This window comes from Mytilus edulis, chromosome 12, assembly GCF_963676685.1.
Source record: "Mytilus edulis chromosome 12, xbMytEdul2.2, whole genome shotgun sequence".
Lineage (NCBI taxonomy): Eukaryota > Metazoa > Mollusca > Bivalvia > Mytilida > Mytilidae > Mytilus > Mytilus edulis.
In genome coordinates this window covers 60,585,361-60,613,006 of record NC_092355.1, presented here as the reverse complement: position 1 = coordinate 60,613,006, position 27,646 = coordinate 60,585,361, and the positions used below count along the sequence as shown (strand labels likewise).

Here is a 27,646-nt window from a genome sequence, read left to right as displayed (position 1 = left end):
AATATGCACAGTGAATATTAGTTTAAAAGAAGTCCGAGTCCGATGTCAGAATAGGTAACAAAAGAAACTCGTAAGCAACATGACAATGATACACACGAAATAATACTAGCAGTTACTGACATGCCAGCTGTGGACCTCAACTAAATTGATTGAAATAATATGTCTTCGTCATATGAAAATTATGCATAATCTCTCCCGTTATGAGTTTAGTATCATATCATCAAAAATGTATGAGAAGAACATAACCCGTATCATGCCAAAAACTCGTTTTAGAATTATTGTGTTTTATTTCGATGCACACATTCTATGAGCATGAAAAGAGTGAATCAAAATTGTAACCAACATATGCCATCTTTAATGACCTGACAACAGTATCGTAGCTATATTCCTTTTGATTGTGTCTGGTAAAAGGTTTGGTTAGTGTTTGAGGTAAACAGAGATATTCTTATGCCTTGTAAAGAATATTACCATAACAGGTTGAATGTGAAATACCTGTACGTATAAGGTATAAGCATGTTAATTTATATTTACAAATGATGTCCGTGTACTGATGATAAAATTTGGTAAATGTTTGAAATAGTTTGTCATATCATAAAACCTGGTGTGATATTTTTCCCGTAACACAGATATTTCTTTCGTTAAAATAAAGTACTGTGTTACATACACGACTGAATCGAACACGTTAAGATGTATAAACACCATAAGATGGTTTCAAGGGAACATTGCCATCTAACATGGATGATTAGTACATGTAATAGTAGAAATGAAAATCAGCCCTCGTATCATAATTTTTAGTATTGAGCTTCTTGTTAACGATATACAAGATCCAAGGAAGTGTTCGTTGTTAGTATTAGCATCAAATCTAAGTTGGCATATTATATCAATTAAACAGGTTTTGAGCGAGGGTAAAAAAAAATCATCCAAAAAACATTTTCTAGGACTGTTCGTTTTCCTACCATATCGGTAGACTGATTTCCATATAGTTCACATTTTATCAAGCCGAGGTCTTAATCTTGGCGGTCGAAATTTCTGGATTGTCATCATTGACAGTTGCAGTGGTCTTAAATATATCTCTAAAAATCAATCAAATATTTCACTAGCAATTGTCTTTTTAGGGTTTAAAAACGTCTTATATACACGGGCTTAGTTGTCTCACACATGGGTAGGATTGAGTCTTTCAGTATGAGTATTTGTAGGAGAGAGTACACGGGCTTAGTTGTCTCACACATGGGTAGGATTGAGTCTTTCAGTATGAGTATTTGTAGGAGAGATTACACGGGCTTAGTTGTCTCATACATGGGTATGATTGGGATTTTCAGTATGAGTATGTGTAGGAGAGAGTACACGGGCATAGTTGTCCCACACATGGGTATGATTGAGTCTTTCAGTATGAGTATGTGTAGGAGAGAGTACACGGACATAGTTGTTTCACACATGGGTATGATTGAGTCTTTAAGTATGAGTATGTGTAGGAGAGTGTACACGGGCTTAGTTGTCTCACACATGGGTATGATTGAGTCTTTCAGTGTGAGTATTTGTAGGAGAGAGTACACGGGCTTAGTTGTCTTACACATGGGTATGATTGAGTCTTTCAGTATGAGTATTTGTAGAAGAGAGTACAGGGGCTTAGTTGTCTCACCCAGGGGTATGATTGAGTTTTTCAGTATGAGTATTTGTAGAAGAGAGTACACGGGCTTAGTTGTCTCACCCAGGGGTATGATTGAGTTTTTCAGTATGAGTATTTGTAGAAGAGAGTACACGGGCATAGTTGTCTCACACATGGGTATGATTGAGTCTTTCAGTATGAGTATTTGTAGGAGAGAGTACACGGGCATAGTTGTCTCACACATGGGTATAATTGAGTCGTTCAGTATGAGCATTTGTAGGAGAGAATACACGGGCTTGTTGTCTCACACATGGGCATGATGTCTTTTACACGCGGGTTTGGTTGTCTCGCATGATTGAGTCTTTCAGTATGAGTATGTGTAGGAGAGATGCAAAATGTCTACACAATTCTCAGCATGTCAAAATACTGACTAAGCAACAAGACCCGCCTCTCCCACCACCAATAAACTCTGTGATATTCTTAGATTCTTTGTCAGAACAAGAAGATCCTGATCCACATGTTGTGTTGCGCACGTCAGAGAAACCGAGTAATCAGTCTGATTCGGTCGGTCACAAAAGTTAGGAAATTGTAAAACGACATCAAGAACATATCTGCTATCATCTGTGAAACAGATATTTGGAATTTCCATACGGTCACTCATTCCGTGATGGCGTCCATTATTATTGGCCACAGCTGTATACCCCTGTTCAAAAATCATAAATATATTAAGAGAAAACAAATCCGGATTACAAACTAAATCCCAAGGAAACATACCAAATGTAATAAAAAATTAACGGAGATGCAGAAAGACTGAACTGCAACAGAAATAAATAAAAATACGTCAGCATACATCATTAACATCGAAAAGGACTATTTGATAAAATCTGCCATTTTCCTGACTTGATACAAAATATTTTAAGAATAGAAAAGGTGCTTTGGTCCTGGTTTGATGACTAGAAAAAAATCCCAGTAATATCACACAGCTATGACAAAACTACGTGACAGGAATAAACTACATACAAACACAAGAGTACTTAGTACAGAGAAGTGCATAAATAAATGATAAAATATTACATAACAACATGTGATCCACAAATTCACAATTTTTTTCACAATACTAGTACAAATAATTATAATGAGTATGACTATTATTTTATGGAAATTAACTATACTGACAAAAACGACATGTGAACTATACTGAAACACAGAATTCAGAGGACAAGAGATAAGAAATAAAAAATAACAAAATATCCAAGAAACGTTGTTGTTGGTTTTGGTATGAGGTTTACAAGAAACATCATAAATAAATACGTGAATGCTGGATATATGAATACCGACAATACAGACATATTAAGGAACAGGTCGCATTCGGTACAGCAGACAGTCAACGCAGATGGTCAACCACAATCTAACACATGGTTAAACATTTTGTTAGTTAGTCCTTCCTTCCCGTAATTCTAGATCTGTTGGAGCAATATCTGTACAAGGAGAACACATGAATGTATGGAGTCCATATAGAGTATACGTGCACGAGCATAACGAATCAATTGAGATATATAAACACTATATAACGGGTATCCTACTGCTTAGAAATGGGAAATTGATAATTGGGAATTGAAAATTATCCCGTTTGTCATAGATTTAAATGTGATATCGTCCACCTGTGTCAATATTGAAGGAATGATCAAGGTAATTCTTAATTTCTAGCTCATTGAGATATATGAAATGCAAGTGCTGACTGAAATATAGTTCAGCGATAGGACGTCATCATTATATCTCAACATAAATAAAAGAATTACGATGTGCTTTTTCTTTTTGTGTTTTGTCTAAAGAAATTCTGCTTCATTCGAATGCAACAACGACGGTGTGTGGAATTACCAATCCTCCAACGCAACCAATGTATTGTGGAGTAAAAAGTCCAGGATTTTTATCTTTAGTGTATGTTCTGGTACAATCATTGTGGTTCCTCACAAAAAAAGATCCATCATAACCCAAAACAAGAAATTGTTATCTACGGTTCCAAAATGTTGCATTATTGAAATCATTTATGTTGTCGTTATACTCGGTTTTTAACATAACCTTTATTGTCAATTTTTAGATGGAAGTAAATGTAAAGGGGTAGACTTAACTGTATATGTTGTTACCGTTATCTCATGTTCGCCGGAATAGTACACTTTACTTTCTAAATTAGGAATTATTTAATAAGAGAACATCATCTATTAAGCAGAAAGTAACTGAAAAAGATACTGCTAACTTATTTGCTTTCTTCCTTCGTAGTTTTTGTATAAAGCCTCATATTAACAAATTGGCAAGAAAAGGGGAACAGTTGGTTTTAAAGACAATACAATTGAGAATTGAAATGGGAGCGTGTGAAAGAGACGATAACCCGACAAACGAACAGACAACAACCGGAGACCAACAAAGACTAATAAAAGGTCAGAGGCACCTTACTTGGTACAGACGCAAACATGCGGCGGGGCTAAACATGTTTTTTGGGATCTCAACTCCCCCCCCCCCCTCTATACGTATCTAATGTAGAAAAACAATCACACAATAAAACGCACAGTGAAACTCAGTTCACAAGTAGTTCGAGTCCGATGTCAGATTAGGTAACAAAAGAAACTAAACACAATGACAATGATACATAAATTAATGAAGAACAAACAGTAGTTACTAACATGCCAGATCCAGACCTCAAACTGATAGAAAAGTTATTCCGATGGTTTGTTGAAATGCGCGTTCTACAAATGTGACAAAGATGTTGTCAATCAAGAATTCAACCCAGCTTGATAATGTCAGTTTAAAAAAAAAAGTTTGAAACAGAGCGATTTTCAACCAGACTACATTCTTGTTTCTTGGATGGCAATGTTTTTTTATAAAAAAAGCAAGAAAATAAAATTGAGAATGGAAATGGGGAATGTGCCAAAGAGACAACAACCCGACCATAGAAAAAAAAAAACAACAGCAGAAGATCACCAACAGGTCATGGCTTCTTTAAAAAAATGGAAAGCCGCAAAATTTTACAGAATATGATGTGTTTACTTTGTATCTTATGCGAATGCGTCTGTTAGAAGTACCTATAATTACCTTTAATTCGTTTAAATACCAGATCAAGTGCATACCCTTAAAAATAAAAATTCTAATTTTCTTTGTAGTATATCAATATTTATTTGGTTGGTTTATTGTATCGACACTCTAATTTTATGTTTTTGTAATGCTAACTCCTATTTTTTTTTGTGGTGTTAACATTTAAGTTAAAATAAAAACAAATATTGTTTAGTTATTTAAAAAATTTCCGTGGAGACAAGATCAGACATATGCAATTACTTAGCATTTGTTTTACAGACAATGCAGAAGATATGTTTAATACCTCATAACAAAGAACATGATCAAGTGGCATTCGTATCTACCCAAGCGCACATATAGTTTAAATAAATACAACTACATTGTCAATCGATCATTTAGTAAAAAGACGCAATGTAGTGTTACTCCGACTTTATGTATGGCGAACCTTACATTTTCATAAAGTTTTTGATAATTCTAAAGATTTGTGTAATTCATATTTTCAACTTGGAGTGTAATTGAACAATGTCATGAATTGATACTCACAGGTCATTTTTTGTAGCAGATTCTAGATGCCTGGACGTAAGTATTTTTGTTTTCTTTCAGTTGTTTTGATTCGTTCATATAATTTTTTTAATATGCCACAAAACTCTTGCAATTTATAACCGCAATTTGTCATGCGATAACTGCATACCCTCTCTTATATCGATGAGAACAGAAATTTCAAATAATATTCAAAATATGTCCGTGAAGTATTAAACAAGTCAACATTCTGGTTAGAGTCTTTTAAACTCATTTCTTCAACTTTTAACCACAAAAATATTGCATTAAACATTGAGACTATTTGTGATTTCACATTGCGATAAGACATGTCACGGTACTTGTCTATCCCAAATTTATGTATTTGGTTTTGATGTTATATTTGTTATTCTCGTGGGATTTTGTCTGATGCTTGGTCCGTTTCTGTGTGTGTTACATTGTAGTGTTGTGTCGTTGTTCTCCTCTTATATTTAGTGCGTTTCCCTCGGTTTTAGTTTCTTACCCCGATTTTTTTTTCCATGGATTTATGAGTTAGAACAGCGGTATACTACTGTTGCCTTTATTTAGCAGGTATCGTTTTATGTTTTCTTCAATTGAGACACACAAGGCAAATCAAATTATAATACAGTTGTTGTTAGAATGTAATGCATCATGCCAATACACTTAAAAACTTAAAATGTAACAAAATCCGTAGCTTCTTCTCTTGAGGTATCCACGCGCTGACCAATAATTTTGCGTTCAAAGCTTCATACTAAAAATATATGAACGTTTAGCCCTTCAAATCCCTATTATTAAAGATATAAAAAAAGATTAATTTGTGTATAGTAAACAATTAAAATAAGCAGGGATTATCATGCTTATGTCATCAACAAATGAATAATGTAAAAAACCGACTGTTTGATTGTGTTTATATAATAGCTTTGTCTTAATATTTACAAAATAACCCTTACCTGCATTTATAATGGTTTAAAAGCGTTGACCAACATAAATTACGTACGAAGCTTCTTTCTACAAAAACAATTATGAACGTTTTACACGTTGCATCCCAATGAAAATATGAAAATTAAAAAAAATACAACATTTTTGTTTTATAATTATACGTTTATGCTACAACTATAAGATTCCAGTTATTCAAGATAATTCGCCATCATATACGCATCATTATTATATCATCATGTAGATTATGTGCAGTTGCATTTGACAATGTTTGATGCGGAAATAAAATATACCATTTGGGACACTTCGGTCACTCAAAATTGCAGATTTGTATCAAGCGGCCGTGTGATGCAATGTTTACTTCAGTGAGGAGTTCTCCATCAGGATATTATAGACGATTTAAGTTCACATACGCTGTTGTATGTAGTACGAAAACAAAATAGATAAACCTTAAACTGTGGTATCATACTTATGTCATCAACAAATGAATTATGAGAAAAAAATATTATATATAACTATGTTTCGTCTTCGTTTTCGTCTGTTTCCATGAGCCATAACTCAGTTTATCTTTTTTTTTTGTGTTGTGATGTGCCCTTCTTTTTTATTTTGTTTTCTTTTAATTCTCACAATAACCCATATCCTTCATTATGCTCTACAGTGCATATATTTCTTAAATACATCTACTGTAAACGGTTGATTTGTAATAATTAAATTCAAGTAGATAATTTGTACTCTAGTGGTATGGCATGAGTTTTTACGTTCTGTATGGAATATTTTGTTGTTATACAATACCAAGGTTGACTGATCTTTATCTCACTTGACTATTAAACCATAGAAATTCTATTAATATCTTCCCTATAACATTCTTCCATTCAAACAGTTATTTTGTGTATTTATAATAATAATCTTTAAATCATTTGTCTTTGTTTCGGTAGGTTTCATATTAACAAAGACTTGTGAGGCGTTGAACAATATGTTTAGAATATAACTACAATTTGTCATGCGATAATTATACTCTCTTTTATATAGCACTTGAGAAGGTCGAGCTCAATCGTTGAGATCAGATATGTAAAATAATATTAGAAATATGTCCAAAAAGCGTCCAACAGATGAACATGGTGATGCTGGTTTTAAGTCTGTTTGACGAAACTCTTACATATTTAACTATTAAAAACATTTTGCACGAAACAATTAGACTATTAACAGGTATCATTTTATTTTTCTTTGACTTTAACACAAGGCATAGCATATTGTGATACATGAGTTGTTTAAGCAAAAATTCATTGAAGCCATAGATTTGGTCAAACTTTACACATGATATTCGAATTTTATCCTGAGCATTAGCTAAGTATAAAATAAACGAATTTATTAATTATAGCAATAACCCCTATACTCCGTTATGATCTTAGGGAGTATAGGGGTTATTGCTATAATTAATAAATTCGTTTTTTTTATACTTAGCTAATGCTCAGGATTCTACAGTGCATACATTTCTTATATACAAATACTGTAAATGGTTAATTTATAATATTTGGAGTCAAGAGCATAGTTTGTACTTTAGTGGTATGAAATGATTTTTTAAAGTTTTGTATCGAATATTAAGTTGTAATATGATAACAAGGCTAACTATCTTCCTTGATTATTAGAATATTCACCCACTGTGTTATCAATACGATTGTGTTTTTTAAAACCTTCCATCAAAAAAGATATTTCGGGTTCATAAGAATAATCTTTAAATCATTGTTCTTTGTTCCTGTAGGGTTTATCTCAACAAAGACTTGTGAGACGTTGAACAATATATTTAGAATATAACAAGTGTGGACACAGATGAGTGTGGATAGTATGTTTGGATGTTTGACAGTGTCTTGTGACAAATGGGAGTTCTATGCTTTCCTATATGGTGTTATTAACTGTGTTGCACGATGACAACCAACCTGAGCATTAGGAGTATTGTTTATTTAATATTTATTTTCTATGTTCAAGACGGGCATGAAAGAGACAGTAATTACATTAGTTACCAACTGATTATGATAGAATATGTTCCACATCTTTGATTTGGGATACATTTTGTAGCCAGGAGAGCAACACATAATAGGTTCATTTTTTCATGTGTTTTTTTTTTCTAAATGGGAGATGATATATAGATTTGATAACATGATATAAGTAGCCTGTAATTCAGTGGTTGTCGTTTGTTTGTGTGTTACATATTCGCTTTTCGTTTATTTTTTGTACATAAATAAGGCCGTTAGTTTTCTTGTTTGAATTGTTTTACATTGTCATTTCGGGGCCTTTTATAGCTGATAATAGGGTTATTGGCTTTGCTCATTGTTGATGGCCATATGGTGACCTGTAGTTGTTAATTTCTGTGTCATTTTGGTCTCTTGTGGAGAATTGTCTCATTGGCACTCATACCAGATCTTTTTTATATGTATTTGCTTACTATTTGTATAGTTCTATTTATTTTATTTTGTGGTGGATCATCAGTATCATTAGTATTTTTTTTTGTTAAATTGTTCCTCAGACTAGAATACATTTATTGGTTTAATTTTTAGTAATGACAATGCCTGACATGATGCTTGGGGCTAGATGATCTAGGAAGTAACCTGTGTGCTGATTTTTATCAATTCTTTGATAATATCTCCTCCAAATCTGGTCGAAGCAAAGAAAATTTTTGACCAATATGACAATGATTTCACCATAAGAACCTTTGTGAGCATGCTTCAATGACTTACAATGTATAACTGCTCCAAAAGTAATCTGATAGAATTTCAAGTATGTCAAGTGGATATTATCAACAGCTACTTAATTAGTCTTAATATGTCTTAAAAAGTAATAGTATTCAAAAGGTTATGCAAAATAATTCTCTTTTCATTTTTTTTATATGGATACAAATATAAGTGATACATGTACCAATACAGTATTAGTTGTGGTATGAAAGTGTAGTAATTAACATTTACTGTAACAATGTTAATTCACACAAATTAAGAAATAAACAAATGAATGAAAAATGTTGAACATGTACAATGAAATATAGTTTAAGAAATCGAGTAGGCCTGATAGGCCTTATCCATTTTTTAAAAACATAATTGAAGGACCATTTACACTCAGGACCGGGTTATCAGTAGGCAGTACATATGTATTATAACAATCTAGCATCATATTGCTAGTAGCGGAAGAAGCATTGTCGGGTAAATTTGGTCTTTTTTTTTTAATTTGGTCAATGGACATATAATGTTTGGTTCAAATCGAAACAGAATGCTTTTATCTACCTATTACTTACATTGTACATAGAGGTGAAACTGCTTAGACAAATCCTTGTACATGAGAGTTGTCTGTCAAATTTTTATTTCACAAAAAATGAATTGCATAACAATGAACTGAGCTCAAAGCGAAGTACTTTAATAGTACACTTAGACAAAGAGCTAAATCCAGTGATATACTTTGTACTACAGGTCCTTCATGAACATCCATCGACCAAAACCATATATCTCAATAACATGCCATACTACATGGTTGGATCAGAAGTCCTGAAAAAGACATGATTTATTATATTCGTATTTTAAGTATATATATACAGATTAAAACTTTATTGTGGTATAATCATTCAGTATCTAGCAACTATCAATTTGCTTCATGCACAAATTGATATAGGTTGAGTACCCCTCTGTTGGAAATAAGAACACACCTCCACCTAATTTTAGTCAACTGATGAACAAACATTCAAAACTATAAAATGTTATCTAAGATTTGTCAGTGTCTATTTACCATTGCCACTGTATCAGTGATATATGTACTACACATAATTATATACATGTAAGACTAAAATTTTATAGTACATATATAAGACTAAAACTAACATTCTGTCTTTACTGACAACTTCATATCCCAAGTCATTTTCAAATCTGACTTCATGATAAAATAAGAATCCATATCTATTGTTCAACCAATGAAAATCAAATATCCCTCTAATAGACTAGCATTAAAATCCCAGTTTTCTAAAATGGTAGCTAGGTGGAACCTAAAACAATTGAAACAATATATCTTAAATATTTCAAATGTATGTACATGTAATAATATAAATTTTCCAAAATTCGCTATATTTTTCTTTTTTTTTGTCTTCTGTTCCAGACTGTATATTGACCTCTAGATGTCTTTCAATACATTCAGTTTGGTGTGGGTTGATGTTTGATTGTTGTACATATTACAACTAGATGCTCCGCAGGGTGCAGCTTTATACACAGCAGAGGTCGAACCCGGATCAGTTGGGGAACCCCAAGAATTCAATTTTTTAAGAAATCTAATAAAGTTCAGTTTAATGACGTAGACCAATTTAAAAATAAATAAAAATCAAGATTCTAAATACACGGTTAGATTCAGCATTTCAAGGAACACCAATAATTAAATTTTTAATAAAATCAAACAAAGTTTAATTTTGAACCCTTTAGTTTTGAACCCTAATTCCTACACTGTTGGGACCAAAACTCCCAAAATCAATTCCAATCTTCCTTTTGAGGTTATTAACCTTGTGTTTAAATGCCATTGATTTCTATTCATTTGCAGTAAAGTTATTGTGCGAAAACCAAGAAAAATGCTTATTTTGACCCTTTTAGTTTTAGGGCCCTTAATTCCTTCACTGTTCGGACCAAAACTCCAAAAATCAATCCTAACCTTCCTATTGTGATCATTAACCTTGTGTTTAAATTTCATTGATTTCTATTCACTTATACTTAAGTTATTGTGCGAAAACCAAGAAAAATACTTATTCGGGCCCTTTTTTGGCATGTAATTCCTAAACTATTGGGACCCAGCCCCCAATATCAATACCAACCTTCCTTTAGTGGTATTAAACCTTCTGTTTAAAATTTATAAAAATCCATTCACTAAAACTAAAGTTATTGTCTGGAAACTAAATGTGTCTTCGGACGAAGAGACGACGACAACATCATACCATTATACGACGCAAAAATTTGTTTTTGCTGTTGTATAAAAATTGTCACTTGACCAACAGAAAAACCTTACATTTTGTGTATGTCCAATGCATTATTGGAACTGATTTAAGCAAATGACTCTTAGATTCAAGTCACCTAATATCACTTACTATTGTCAGCTGACCAGATAATCTGTCCCACTTCAAACAACAATCCTGTTTCCATTGTGGCATCAGTTATTTTGTATTGTGAAGTCAAAATTTTACAGGAACCTGGGTGATGTCCTGTCATGGCGGACAAATATCAATAAGATGTTTAGGAAAACATGACCTAAATCCTCCTTCATATAAGACACAAATACATGGAAACCGAATCAAAATCACAAAATAGCTGTTACAGTAAATGGACTAAAGAGTATATGACTTTTAAAGAAATGTAGAGGAAAATGACGAGGAAGGGGCCAAAAAGTGTTCAAGGGAAGCAAATTAGAGGGAAATTTTTAAGTTACGTCATCTTTTCAAACGCAAGTTAAATGAGAGGGGACAGGACCTTTTTCGGGATGTCGGGATCACGTGTTTTTAAGTTTGGGATTTCGGGATCGACACTTTCGGGGTCAAGGATAACTTTTTTCGAATTTCGGGATGTCAGGATTTGATATTTTTTAAATTTGGGACCTCAAGATTTTATGTTTGTAAGCCGGGGATCTCTGGATCAGGACCCCTCCGATCCCCCTTCCTAAATAATGACTTATTTAGACTTACCTTCTAATTCTATATGAAAAAAAATCAGAGCAGGATCAATATGTCTAATTTACTTCGACTACTGATATGCAACCCTAAAAACAGACACAAAAATGTCATAAAATAGTGATTGAAAGATTGATTGCACTTTGAATATATACTTAAGACACGTGTTACACGAGCCGGTTTGTTCACAAATAATAATGTCACGTGCTCGCGCATTGACGTCACAATTTGCATCGATCTCGCAATACACTACACAGTTCACTCATACAGAACCAATTATTATGCAAACATGCAACGTGAATGTGATTGATTATCAAATAATACAGAAATAATGCATGTACAGTTTTAGAAGAACTTAGTTCATCAAATAGATTAGATTTTCACTTTTGACACGAATAGGTACGGTTGACATTTCTGTCATCGGGGATAATATTGAGATATATAAATTAAGACCGTCAAAAATGTATAGAGAAGCACATCTCGAGAACCTTAACATCAATAAGCCATACTTACCAAAATTACTCTATATTAATAAAGGTCTGTGTAACACTTATCAATTCATAGTTTTTACGTTCTGTATGGAATATTTTGTTGTTATACAATACCAAGGTTGACTGATCTTTATCTCACTTGACTATTAAACCATAGAAATTTCACCAATATCTTCCCTATAACATTGTGCTTTTAAAAATCTTCCATTCAAACAGTTATTTTGTGTATTTATAATAATAATCTTTAAATCATTTTGCTTTGTTTCGATAGGTTATATATTAACAAAGACTTGTGGGGCATTGAATCATATATAATTAGAATATAACTACTATTTGTCATGCGATAATCGTACCCTCTATTTTTGTACACTTCGGTCACTCCAAATTGCGGAATTGTCTGAAACGTCTGTGTGATTTAATTTTTACTTCAACGCGTACTCCATCACAATTACATATTAAGCGATATGAGTTCACAAACGTTTTGTATATATTAAGAAAACAAAACAAATACAAATTTAGCAGGAGTAATCATACTTATGTCTTTACACTAGTAGCTCGAATTCAGTCTGAAACGGTCATGTTGGTCTGATCATATCTTAATTGACTGGATTAACTGCTAGATAGAAAGTTTGGATTTTTAAGACCATTAAGGGGCCGTTCCGATCGATAGTCTCATCAGGTAAATCAGTCCGTTAAGGCATGTCAAGATTATCAAGACTGAATCTTCTACCGAGCTGTTTAGACCCGTTAAGACCGTGTCAGACCAAAACAGATCAAATCACAAAATTAACTTTCAATATTGTCAGACCATGTTTAGATCCGTCCAGTATGCCGGTATAATACCACGAGTTACGCCCCTTCTGCTTGATTAGTGCATTTTAGATTAATTGTATATTTATTTGAAGTTAAATTATTATATCTTTCTACTAAATAATAATAAAAAAAAAGTAATTAACGGTTAAATCCTCTGTTGATTCTTTATTTTTGTTGTTGTTTTGTTAAGGAACTAATAAATTATTCGTCTATTTTTGTTGCTTATTTTTCAATAAATATTAGTTTATTTATTTACAAGATTGATCGTTTATATAAATATACAGTGTTATTTTCCATTATTTAACGCAAGCGTACATTTTAGATGAATAAATTGAATGAAAACTACGGTTCCTTATTTGTGCATTGTGATTAAAAATTCGTATGTATCATTACTTTCATTTGTTTCAATGTCTAACCTTACCGTTTTAATTTATTGACATAACTGCACGACCCGATTTTCAATTAACAGTGTTAAGATAATCGTTGCAAAGAATCCTGCTCAAACTTTTGTGAAAGACGGTTTTAACTTTGAAGTGTTGCGAGAGTTTATGTTCTATGTTGAAGGCATTTGTAGTGACCTGCAATACAAGTACCGTTCCATTGAGTTTAGTTATATGTTTTCTGTGTTTGTCCCTGACCCATGTTTTCTGTATTTTGCATGTGTAGTGCATCATAAAAAAAACATTGTTACTTGTACCATGATGAACTTTCGTGCAGGACTGCTTTGTGTATTTTTGACATGGAACTCTTGATCAGACTATGACTTTTTGACTCTTGACCTATGCACTTTTGGTGTGTCATCATGATACAGTGTTTTCCGTTGTATATAACCCTGAACTAAAAGTATAATTCTAAATTGACCTTGCTTCTGATTATGTGGCATGAAAATGTATTGTCATAAGATGGTGAGTCTATTGGCAAAGAAACTTCATATGAGCTTGACCTTTGCCCTCAATGTACAACTTGTATATTTTATAGATATAGGAAGATATGGGGTGAGTGCCAATGAGAAAACCCTCCATCCAATGGACTTTGCTCATTGTTGAAGGCCGTATGGTGACCTTTAGTTGTTAATTTTTGTGTCATCTGGTCTCTTGTGGAGAGTTCTTCTTTGGCACTCATGCCACATTAGATGGAGGGTGGGGATCCCGCTAGTATGTTTAACCCGCCTCATTCTGTATGTATGTACATGTCCAAAGTCAGGAGACTGTAATTCATTAATTGTGGTTTGTTCATGTGTTACATATTTGTTTTTGTTCATTTTTTGTACATACATTTTTACGTTTCTTTTCTCGTTTGAATTGTTTTACATTGTCATTTCGGTGCCTTTTATAGTTGACTATGCGGTATGGACTTTGCTCATTGTTGAAGGCCGTAGGGTGACCTATAGTTGTTAATTTCTATGTCATCTAGTCTTTTGTTTGAATTATACGGAGAATGGTCTGATTGCACTCATACCACATCTTCTTATATCTACTAGATATATAGATATATTTGTTAGTTTTGTGTACCACGATGACCCTTTCCTCAAATCTGCTTTGTGTTTTTTTGTTTGTTATGGAACTTTTGACCAGACTATGACTTGATTCTTGACTTATGCATATTGGGTGTGCCTCTTGGTATTATTACCTTGACAAAGTCAGAAGTCCCTGGTTTTTGTTAGTCTTGTATGTTTTTAAATGTAAGTTCGGTTTTATGTTATAGAGTGTGTATACATTTTGTTGAGGGGCCATCTGAAGTCCACCGCTGGGCGAGGGATTTTCTCGCATTGTTGAAGACCCATTGGTGGCCTTTGTCTGCTTTCAGCTCTTTTGTCATGTTGCTGTCTCTTTTACATATTCCACATTTCCATGCTCAATTTTTGAGAATGTTTGGTTCAAATGAAAACTTAATTGCTTCAGTAGCACCATGTACTGCCAGTTGTGATAGCTAATTCAAAATGTTTCAATCATTTTACCTTGGATTTCATTTCATGGACATGTAGATATGGATAGTCTGTTTTTACATCTTAAAAAATCACACAGAAGGTATACGCATATCAATAAACTGAACACAGTGCGAAGAACAAGTACACTTAGACATAGAGCTCAATCTAGTGAAACACTTTTTTCTGCTGGTCACTGTCTGTTACCAAACTGCACCGAAATCCTAAAAATAAATTTTCAAGTTAATTCTATTAGAAGTAGAATTCAATGGAAGTAATTTAACTGTTTACTAAAATAAATGTACATGTATATGGGCCACAGATGCCCCTGCTTGTGAAACAAAAGACAAGTAAACTTCCACATATACTAGTAGATGCAGGATACACGTGAGTTTGACTGTTTTGTGACCATAAGCATTGTGTATAAGTTTCAAAACATTTGGTTGAGGCAAACTAAAGGTAAAGAACAGAAACAGCAGATTTAGCATTTTTCCTATCTTAAGGCTCCGTGTTGATATTGTATCATTGGTATACGTACCACACCTTCTTATATATAATAACTCATTGTCATTGCGGTGCCTTTTATAGCTGACTATGCAGTATGGTCTTTGCTCATTGTTGAAGGCCGTAGGGTGACCTATAGCTGTTAATTTCTGTGTCATCTAGTATTTTGTGGAGAGTTTTTATTGGCACTCATGCCACATCTTCAAGAGAACGGAACCGGGTTTTTTTTTTGGACGTTCGGGAAGAACGGACTAGAGTAACTCTTGATGCCCCTTTACTATGGTACCAACACAGACGTTCTAACTATGGTGCTGGTGCTACTCGTCCCACTAGCATGCTCTGTCATTAACACATACACAGTTTTATTATAAAAATATTCAATCTTAATTTTGATATGATTATTTTGGGCTTATAATGATTATATGCATGCCTTTCACAAGTAGTATCAAATCTGGCATTATCACAAAGCTATTAAATAAAATTCATTCGAACTTTAAATGTGCAATCAAATATATATGCAAGTCGTCAACTGATCAAGTGGCTAGATGCTTATTACGTTGGCCAATTGGTCCTAATTTTGTTGTTTCTCATAATTCTTTTAAGAATGGCATTGATATATATTTATGTTTTATGATATATGTAAATATTGTATTGTGTATATTAATGGTGAAACGTTAATAAACTATCTATCTCTATCTATCTATCTGTTTTAAAACTTCTAGAAATATTAACGGAAATAAGTAAATTATGAGTAAAGGGAAATAAATAAAAACAGAACGACTGAATTTAATAAAAGGATGTTCGATAAAATCAGAGACATATATTATGATATAATGTATATTTCGTTTTATTTTTAAAATCTAAACGATGCTTTATTTTTATCTAGTTTCCTAATCAAATTTTTAGAATGAGAAAATAAATACCTTACAACTTCTTTTACCGTCGATCCTGAAATGTTTAATGTTATAAAACAATTTTAGCGTCTTTGACCTACTTTATCTTTTTATTCGGATACTTGTGGTTATCTTCTCCAAGTTCAACGGGAACATTAGAATAATCAAGAATAGAACCCAGATGGAACCAAGAAGTTGGGTTGCTATAACCAAACATCCTGGATGTTGAACCAGTTACCATGGTTTCGAACCAAAGAACCCAGATTGAACCAAGGTTCAGAACCAAACGGTGACATCCTATTAGTCCGACAACCATTATTCCGACATCCCATTACTTCCACAGCCCATTATACCGACAGCCCAATACTCCGACAGACCATTAGTCCGACAGCCAAATACTCCGACAGCTCATTATTCCGACAGCCCATTATTCCGACAGCTCATTATTCCGACATTACATCAGTAATGACCACTTTCGAGTTCAACCGTCACCGGAAAAAACTCGTCAATTATGCACGCCTTTATGACGTCATTTACCAGATAGATGGGCTCGCCTGTATCCCTGCACTATTAACGTTCATCAAGCGTCTTAGTGATCGTCGTTGTGCGGGATAAACTAGAAATAATAGTTGTTTTGTAGGTACTTAATGACAATTCCCTAATGACAGCAGTGCTGATTGTCAATTTTGAGAATTCAATTTGCCGAATAATTCGTACAATATAGAATTATAGTTTTCCAACCACTCGCTCAACATTAGAATGGAAGTGACGACGCCCCTAAACGCACAAATGACGTTCACTAAAACCAGAGTTTTTGACGGAAATGCATCGAACTCGAAAGTTGTCTAATAGTAGCGGTTATTTTTTCTTTAAAAGAGTAACTCCGTTTTCGATAATATTTGTGGTTGTCCGTTTAGATTCGTTTATTCTTCTCTTACGGGATATGTGTCTCAGTGCCTTGGGTTGATACACATGCTTATTGCAAATACTGAATCCTTACCCTCGTTCCCTTTTTTATGCCTTAAAAGTTTTAATCATGTCCGTCTGTCCGTCCGTTTGTTCGTCCTTCCAAAAGTTGGTTTCTGTTTCCTAACTTTAGTTTGCGTCAACCAAATGTTATGAAGCATATACACGATGTTTATAACCACACAACACAGACCAAGTTTGATTTTTAGTGGCGCCACTGTAATCACTTTAGAGTTATACCCCTTTACAAATGGAAAAAATGCTACATTTTTCGTTTCCGTTCTCCAACTGAAGTATAATTTGCCTCAATCAAATTTTTAAAAATATAAACACATATAAAAGACAAGCACATTACTAATTACCACAAAAATCAGATCAAGTACACAATTTGGTAGTGTCAATTTTATCGTTCTTCAGTAATGTTTCTTTATAACTTTGTAAGTTAGGCAAGCAGGGGCATCATATATACCCCATGGACACATTCCCTATTTATTGTTTTACGAGTCCGGGTATTTTATTTTATTTTTTTGTTCGGCGCGGGTTTCCACTGTCCTTATTAGCTGTTCTAGTCCACGGTTTTGTTTGTTTCTCGTGATTACCCCGATCTTTTTTATCAGATCTTCGATTTCCTCACTTTTGAATCAACGGACTGCGGTTCCACCACCATTTACTGAATAGATAAATCTATCAGAGTTGGAAAACCATACCTGCACTTTCAACCGCAAAGATGAGCGACTTCGGCTTCTCCAAAGACACCTACCGTGCGTTTGAATTGTTGGGATACATGAATCCGCGAAATATAAAGACAGTTCACGTGCACAACGGTCAATCAGACATAGACATGACACTTGATATATTATGAAGTGGTACTGATTTTATACCACGAGCCTATTAAACTATTCAGTTTTATAATGCAGTTGGAGCAGGGGCGGGGAGGGGTGAACACGTTTGAGATTCAGTACTTTTTCAATGATTAGAGTTCCATTTTAAAAATGAATAAAACGAAGTCCGATATTCTAGCAAGTTGTCGACGGACAACAAGATACACGCAAACAATAACATGTACCACAAGGATAGCAAGTAGTCCCTTGTGGGAGAGGGTCCTGATGAAGTGAGTGTAAAATAATAAGATAGTTAAGCCAAAGATGTGGATGGAAAAAAACCAGTACAAACACAAGTAAAATCTTAAAGAGTTTGATGTGTTCTTTGATGTTTTTATGGGTCCTTCACCATCTTTGCGAACGTTTCAAACAATATTCATGACTATGTTATAGTTTCTACTTCGGCCATCTTATGTAGATCTATTAAGCCTCGGTCACACCTTACCATATAGCTCGAACGGACGCCTAACTGATAACTTTTTTTCAATCCGTTCATGTCCGTTAGACGTCCGATCTTATCCGTTAGACGTCCGTCCATATCCGTTAAGCGTACGTTTTATCCGTCGACGTCCGTTCTGTCCGGTGGAAAATTTTGAGCATGTTCAAAACTTTGAACGGACGTCCAACGGATTAGATGTCCGGTGAACGTCCGTTTTGTACGGTACTCGTCCGTTTCGTTTCCGTTTTGTATCCGTTACGTGTCCGTTATACATCCGTTAGAGGTCTGGAAGATAAATTCACCAACGGACTTCTACAGGACGTTTAACGGATAAAACGGATGTTGAACGGATGAGAAACGGACCTCTACCGGATGTATAACGGATAAAACGGATGATGAACGGATCTGAAACGGATAAAAGCCAATTGAAAATTTCGCGTCAGAAATGCCAATTATTGGTATGTCAGATTTCTTAAGGTTCATGAATTCTTATTATTCATAATCGATCTTAGAGTATAGGCACGTCTTCACAATCAAGCAGTTCTTATTCAGGCCAGACACTGTCCTTTGGCGGAATTTTGAAGAACACACCAAAACCAGTTACACAGAAACATTTTGAATATTTATACGATTTACATGTATTATTATTGTCGCCTTTGATTTTTCCGTATATATTGTTCATCCGTTTTATCCGGTACGCTTCCGTTAGGTGTCCGTTTTATGCGATACTCGTCCGTTAGATGTACGTTCGACATCCGTTCTGTCCGGTACGTGTCCGTTTCTCGTACGTTGCATATCCGGTGTGTGTCCGTTATGCATCCGTTACACGTCCGTTTTATTCGGTCAGTACTTCAACGGACTCCCAACGGATAACAATTTTGTCAACGGACAACTTTTATTTTCATCCGTTAGGCATCCGTTCGTACTATCCGGTAAGGTGTGACCGAGGCTTTAGAATGACCAAGAGCCCCTTTATTTTTCCTAAAATAGATTGTATGCAGTAATCCCTCGATTATGCAAATTTTATGGCAACGACCAATTGATGGAAATCTTAGAAACGTTCTTGGGTGTACTACATGTGACATCTTTTAAAAGAAAAGCAGTCAATGGTACGATGCATAGTATCTTCACCGAGATCTCCTAATCAGTTTCAATCATTAAAAACGTGCAAAATTCGTCCTCCTCGTGGCATATCCTGCCAGTTATCCCAACTGAAGGATGGCATATGTAACTTGCGGAAGAAGAGGTGGACACATTTTGATTTACAATGGTTTTAAGTACCAAAAATACAAGACTCGATAAACTACGTCGGATATGGTGGCGTCCTGCATGCAGAGTCCCACTTAGAACAAATTTGTTCAATTTCGATGAGGAGGAACCAAATATAAATGTACTTCATGTTAGTTTTATCGAATTTAACTTAACAAATCAAAAATATTTCTATATTACCAAACTTTTGTTATAAATACTTAACACCTTAGTTCCATTGACAAACTCATATAAAGTGCCAAAAAATACTACAATCGCCCGAGTTACCCGTCTATAAAACACGCACATACCAACGACGTGTAGGTTCCTGTTGTCAACGTATATTTGTTCGAAGTCCTGTTTAATCTCTAGTTTAAGGTGAGATGGGAGTATAAACCTAAAAAGATATAACTTTTTCATACTTTGCCAAAACGTAGTATTAATTGTGATATGTTTAAAAATAGAATAAAAACAAGAATGTGTCCATAGTTCACGGATGCCCCACTCGCACTATCATTCAACATGTTCAGTAGACCGTGAAATTGGGGTCAATGCTTTAAGTTGGCATTATAACTATAAACATCATATCATGGGGAACATGTGTACTAAGTTTCAAGTTGATTGGACTTTATCTTCATCAAAAACTACCTTGACCAAAAACTTTAACTTGAAGAAGGACGAACGGACGCACGGACGAACGAACAGACGGACGAACGGACGGACGAACGGACGCACCGAACAGAAAACATAATGCCCCTCTACATTTTTTCAAGCTACAGGTTATGGCACAATGACACATTTTGTATGGATTATACAGGAAAAAACATCATTATGTGATTAGAAGCTAAACTGAATGATATAATTGTAAAATAAAATACGGGAAGATAGCTTTTACAAAATGCTTTGAGAATATCAAAAGAAAAGATAGGGTTACTGTACCTTTTCTCCGGTTAAAATAAGAAATAGCAACACTTAATGCTTGCTGGTATGTATCACTATGAGGACCAACGACAACCACTAATCTACAGGCTCATGACTTGGGACAGGCAAATACAGAATGTGGCGGGTTAAACATGTCTAAAGGAGCCAACCCTCCCCAAACATGGACTAACATGCAGTTCTGTAATAGTACAAATATAAGAACAAACTATAAAATGCAGTATAACTAATTCCAATTCTGCACATACGAATAGGAAGAGGTGGTAAGATTGCCAATTGTCTGTATTTAAGTTAGCAAGGAACTGTTTCGTCATATTTCCGTATATACGGAATTCGAAGTCAATCCATACGGAAATAATTCTGTACATTATCAATGGTAAATAAATACACGATTTCTGTAAATAATATATACGTTATGATGGTAAGGTTAAAAATTAATGGTAAACCCTAGTTTTAAGTGTTTTAATGTCTTATCTCACCGTTTTAAGTTATTGACATAACTGCACGACCCGATTTTCAATGAACAGTGGTAAGATAGTCGTTACAAAGAATCCTGCTCAAACTTTGTGAAAGACGGTTTTAACTTTAAAGTGTTGCGAGAGTTTATGTTCTATGTTGAAGGCACTTGTATATAGTGACGTGCAATACAAGTACTGTTCAATTGAGTTTAGTTATATGTCTTCTGTTTCTGTCCCTGACCGATGTTTTCTGTATTTCGCATGTGTAGTGCATCATGACAAGACATTGTTACGTGTACCGTGATGAACTTTCGTGCAGGACTGCTTTGTGTATTTTTGACATGGAACTCTTGACCAGACTATGACTTTTTGACTATTGACCTATGCACTTTGGGTGTGTCATCATAATACAGTGTGTTCTTTTGTGTATTACCCTGACCTAAAAGTATAATTCTAATTGACCTTGCATCTGAATATGTAGCATGAAGATGTATTGTCATAAGGTGGTGAGTCTTGTGGCACGAAAAACTTCATATGAGCTTGACCTTTGCCCTCATTGTACAACTTGTATATTTTGTTTGAATTATATGGAGAACTGTCTGATTGCACTCATACCACATCTTCTTATATCTATATTAGATATATAGATATATTTGTTAGTTTTGTGTACCACGATGACCATTTCCTCAAAATCTGCTTTTGTGGGTTTTTTTTGTCATGAAACTCTTGACCAGTCTATGACTTTTTGACTCTTGACCTATGCATATTGGGTGGTCCTCTTGGTATGATAACCTTGACAAAGTCAGGAGCCTCTGGTTTTTGTTAGTCTTGTATGTTTTTAATTGCAAGTTCGGTTTTATGCATTGGAGTCTGAACTAGTACACATTTTGTTCAAGGGCCATCTGAAGTCCACCGCGGGGCGAGGGTTTTTCTCACTTTGTTAAAAACCCATTGGTGACCTTCGACTGCTTTTTGCTCTTTTGTCATGTTACTGTCTTACTGTCTCTTTAACACATTTCACATTTCCATTCTCAATTTTTGAATTGTGAAGAATGTTTTGATCAAATGAAAACTAAATCTTTTAATTGCCGTGAAAAATTAGAGAGAACATTTACTGCTTCAGTAGCACCATGTGCTGCCAGTTGTGATAGATAATTCAAAATATTTCAATCATTTTACCTTGGATTTCATTTCATGGACATGTAGATATGGATAGTCTATTTAAGCATCTTGAAAAATCACACAGAAGGTATACGCATATCAATAAACTGAACGCAGTGCGAAGAACCTTTAAAGTACACTTAGACATAGAGCTCAATCTATTGAAACACTTTTTTTATGCTGTTCACTGTCTGTTATCAAACTGCCAATTGTTAACTGTCTGTTATCAAATTGCCAATTGTCTGTATTTATGTTAGCAAGGAACTGTTTCGTCATATTTCCGTATATACGAACCAAACAACCCAGATGGAACCAAGGTTTAGATTTAGAACCAGAGTGCCCGGATAGAACCTTATTGCATTCGGAATTCTCATGACTTTTTATACCTTCAACGTATTTTCCAAATCATTTATTTATTTAGTATATTTATATATAATTTATATATAATTATAGATAATATATATAATTATTCTTTCTTATCTATTTTCTCTGACTGTTAATGACGTCTTATTGGATGTTGGATGTGTACTGATTGATATTTAAACCTTAGATACATGATTTTTTTTCTCCGACTGCATTTTAATGACGTTTTATTGGATGTTGGATGTTTACTGATTGATATTTTAGCTTTAGTTACATGATTCTTTTTATTAGTTGTTATTGGTTTTAACTGGCTTTCATTATCTTGGAGTACTCTGAAATCTGTACTTTGTGTCTTTAGTTGGGTTTGTTTGTGCTTAGTCGCTTTCAACTGATTTTAAAGTTTATTCTAATATCATTGAATATGTTGTACTATACATGTTACAACACTATATCAGATAAGGGTGGGATACAAAAACATGTGTAATACTGCCACATTCTGAACTGTGAATGTCAGGACTCGAGCCTCTTACTATGTGTTTGTCGGGTGTTTATTTTTTTTAATTTTTAATTTTTTTGTTAATTGCGTTAACCCTCAGGGTTTTTCAGAACACCGGATGTTATTCGGAATACTTCTGTTCTTTCTATTGCCACCTTTCATATACATGCGCAATAGCTTATCAACTGACCTAGCTGTTGAATAAGCATTAGCATCTTAAGTTGCTACTGAGATATGTTACATATGATACAAAATTTATAATGACGCAAGCTATTTTAATGAGCATTTGAATGCTTCCTTGCACGCAATTACAAGCTGCTAATATTTAACTTACATATATATATACAGTCAGAAACCCGGTTGAAATAGATCAAAAGAATCGAGGCTCTTTGTTAGAGAAGACGATAAATGCTTACTGTAATGTTTACTATAGTGACAAAAATTTTAAAAGTTAATAGAAACACACAAATGTTCTTCTCAATTACGAAGTGTTTTATTTTAACAGGTCGGGAACACTACCTTATATGGCAATGCATAAATTAGCATATTTATGTTCTCGCACATTTAATTGTTTATTTACGTGTGACGCAATTTATTTTTACCTGGGGTTTTGACCAATCCACTAAATGAGCAACAATGCATGATGGACTACTACGTGCTTACAATCAAACAAGAACACGTGTTATTTACTGAAATACAACACATTTTTTCGTGCAATGCGGAATTAACAATTTTGCTTAGTTTTTCAATTTTTGTATCCACATTTATAGTTCGTGATATAAAGTATTCGTTCCATGCTCAGATTAACGAAGAGTTGTTTCTATGCGAAGAAACAAGTGTTTGAATTACCCGATATATATAGCCATAAATATGTTTGGTGATGACACGGAAATTTTATGTATTCGTCCACCAGACAGCAACAAAACAACAGTGATAAACACCATTATCCATAAGACAAACTTAGTTTAGTAGATTGGATGGAAAGAGATCTTATTTGGCACTCATACCTTATCTTCTTCTTTCTATATATATACATTTTACAAAACAAGTTTTCAGAAAACTTAAAAGGTAATGTAGCATCCAATATTATCCACAGGGATAAGATAATTTGAGATATTGCACATACGTCAATAGGACAGCAGCCGAACGATAAAAATACCTCTGAGGTATATTTTTGGATAAAATACGCAACCGTCGGACTTTATAAATGGATGAAACTATACAAACTATGTTTAAGCTATTTACCGTACAAAATTGAGAATGGAAATGGGGAATTAGTCAAAGAGACAACAACCCAACCATAGAGCAGACAACAGCCGAAGGCCACCAATGGGTCAAATCAGTAATCTCCGCACCCGGCTGAAGAGTCCTTTAGCTGGCACAAATATGTATACTAGTTCAGTGAAAATGGACGTCATACTTAACTCCGAATTATACATATTAAACTAAGATTAAAATCAGTCAAGACTACAAAGGGCCAGATGCTCCTGACTTGGGACAGGCAAACCTGCATCGAGGTTTAACATGTTTTTTTTAGATCTTAACCCTCCCCTGATACATCTATCCAATGTAGTAAACACAAACACACAGCAATATGTAGAGTAAAACTCAGTTAAAAAGCAGTCCGAATCAGAATAGGTAACAAAAGAAACTAAACAAAATTACCATAATACATAAATTAACGAATGACTACTAGCAGTTACTTACGTGCCAACTTCAGACCTACAGCCTATTTCATTGAGTGTGTAATGAAAGGCAGAATCTTTAGCGTGCTTATTAGCTGAACCGTAAAGTCGTTATTATGTACCGGTAGTACTACCCTCCTTTTGAATAAGTTTAGACTGACAGACATGTAAATTGGTTATTATCGGACTTGTCTACTCTTAAAGGATTACCTAACCTGCAATCGGCTGTGTACTGATTGAAAGATTATATTTTCAACACTCGAATATCAAGCACAATTCCTACCCACTTTTACAACACTTTTTTTAACATACTGAATATTATGATGTTCTTACTTATAGTTCAGGTCCTGATAAAAATTTTACACATCCAGTTCAGGAAGACGTGTTTCTATGTCATTTTTTTTTCGTGGCAGAAATGTTTTTAATTGACATTATACATGTTTAAAGAGCTCAAAACATTTACGTTCTGGAGAGTGGTCACTCCATCTGAAATTTCACTGTTTCACGCCGTGAAATTAGTGCACAGGTACAATACATAACAATGGAAAAAACCTGTTCAACTACTTTTACAAGCGAAAAGTCGAATTGTGAAGCAAGTAAACAATACTTTTTTAATCTGAGCATGCAAATTGAAGATTATATTATATATATTTCAATAAACATATTTGCAAAACAAAAACATTTATTTTGAGAATCCCAGGCACAATATTATCTTTCACTTTTCCCACTAATTCCACGTGTTTTCAAGCTATAGTAAACGCGAAGTAGCCCACAACGCATTGTAGTTCATTTACTCGATTGGTCAGTTTTTCAAGGCCATCATTGGCCTTGTGTTTTGGAAATTACTATGTAAATATATTCTGACGTCAGGAAATCTAGAGTTTTCGACCTGTTTAAAAACACCACTTGCATAAGTTTTCAATTTATTTAGTACAAAGTTAAGCAGAACAATTAGATATCAAGTCGACGACATGAGTATTTTTCCAGTTGGATGTAGAAAATGCATAACCTCAGATTTTTTTTTTTAATTTACTACGAACGGAAAACATATCAATCTATTAGTTCAGTAATTTTCGTGTCTGCCCTTCCATTATGTGACTCGAGAAAAAATTCCAAAAAATGGGTAACAATTGTATCAAAAAGAAAAATCGAGTGCACCTTTTTATGTTAGAGCGTGTTTGTGTTGAATATTTTGTCTTGATACCGTACAAAGCAAGAATATTTCATACATCGTCTCGCTTCAGATTCTATCATTTTTATATATCAAAGCTACAAGTTGACTTTATAACATAAAAAAAAAATCACAGTACTAAAAGATGAAATATATGGGTCAAGTGAAATACCTATCTAATGAATCACAAATACAGAGTAGGTGTGTTCAAATAGCTATTTTTTACTTAAAGTACTTGACGACAGTCTTTCAAGTTGGATGATGATAGGCATATCTTCGAAAAATTATAATTGTTTATTTCTTAGTAAATTAATTTATTTGAATTCAAATAAATAATAGCACCAAATATAATTAAATAATTCCACGGCGATCTATTTTCATTTATCACCAACTTGAATATGTATTTTAAATGTGTGTATTAAATGCTCCCTTGTTTTATAAGCCACTGATCCGAATAAACAGTCACACCTGGCAAGGTGTGCCCTAGAGGCGTGGTTAACATGATACCGAAGCAGGCGCGGATCCAGAGGGGGGGTTCCGGGGGTTGGAACCCCCCTTTTTTTTTGGACGATCAATGCATTTGAATGGGGACATGTAATTGGAACCCCCCCCCCCCCCCCTTTGTCCTGGGTTAGGAACCCCCCTTTTTTTAAATGGCTGGATCCGCCCCTGCGAAGTGCAAATAACAATTTACCTTTCAACAAGCCATCTACGAGTTTTGACACAGAACCGTGAATACACACATCGCATAAACCTAGTCATAGCAGAGACAGTAAAAGGTCAATAAGAGTACACCAACATATTGTCTTTACAGATTATTGTACTTTAATTTGTTCACCTTATCAGTCCGAAAATGCATTAATTAAAAATAAATTTATAACTTTTTGTGTTGTCTAAAAAATTAATTTGAATATATACGTTTAACATAGAAAATTTATCTCATGAATATGTACAATTGCATGTCTGTGCGTTTTATCTTCTTATTATCGGCTGGTTATTAGATAAAGCAGAAGTCATCGACGCGCTTACGTTTACGTTAAAATATGATTAAAAACCAAGACTTTTAATGATTGTATTTTAAATCCCGGCATGCAAAAACCAGGAGAAAACGTCTAGACCTACAGGAAGTTGTTAATATTTTTTCATTGATTATTGAATTTCTCCTTTATTACTGCAATTATAGCGATAAAACTTTGTGAATATATATATTATGTCATAATGAACATATTTAAACCATAAGTAAAAAATCGCGAATTTTGCCTTTAACTGGGTCAACGATAAGACATCAAATGTCTATTTATAGACACCGAGTGATGATAGATGCAGACAGAGATAAGAAAAAAAATCTATTATATAGTTATATGGTCAGGGAACAGATAATCTAACTATATGTTC

General features: G+C 34.1%; 1 protein-coding gene across 1 annotated transcript in view; it reads left to right on the top strand.

Annotated features, from left to right (window-relative positions):
• Positions 1-5,098: 5,098 nt before the first annotated feature.
• Positions 5,099-27,646, top strand: part of LOC139498903 (uncharacterized) — a 113,207-nt gene continuing 90,659 nt past the window's right edge. The window contains exon 1 of the mRNA XM_071287492.1: positions 5,099-5,251. The gene's annotated coding sequence lies outside the window, so the exon portion shown is untranslated. The remainder of the gene's footprint in view (positions 5,252-27,646) is intronic.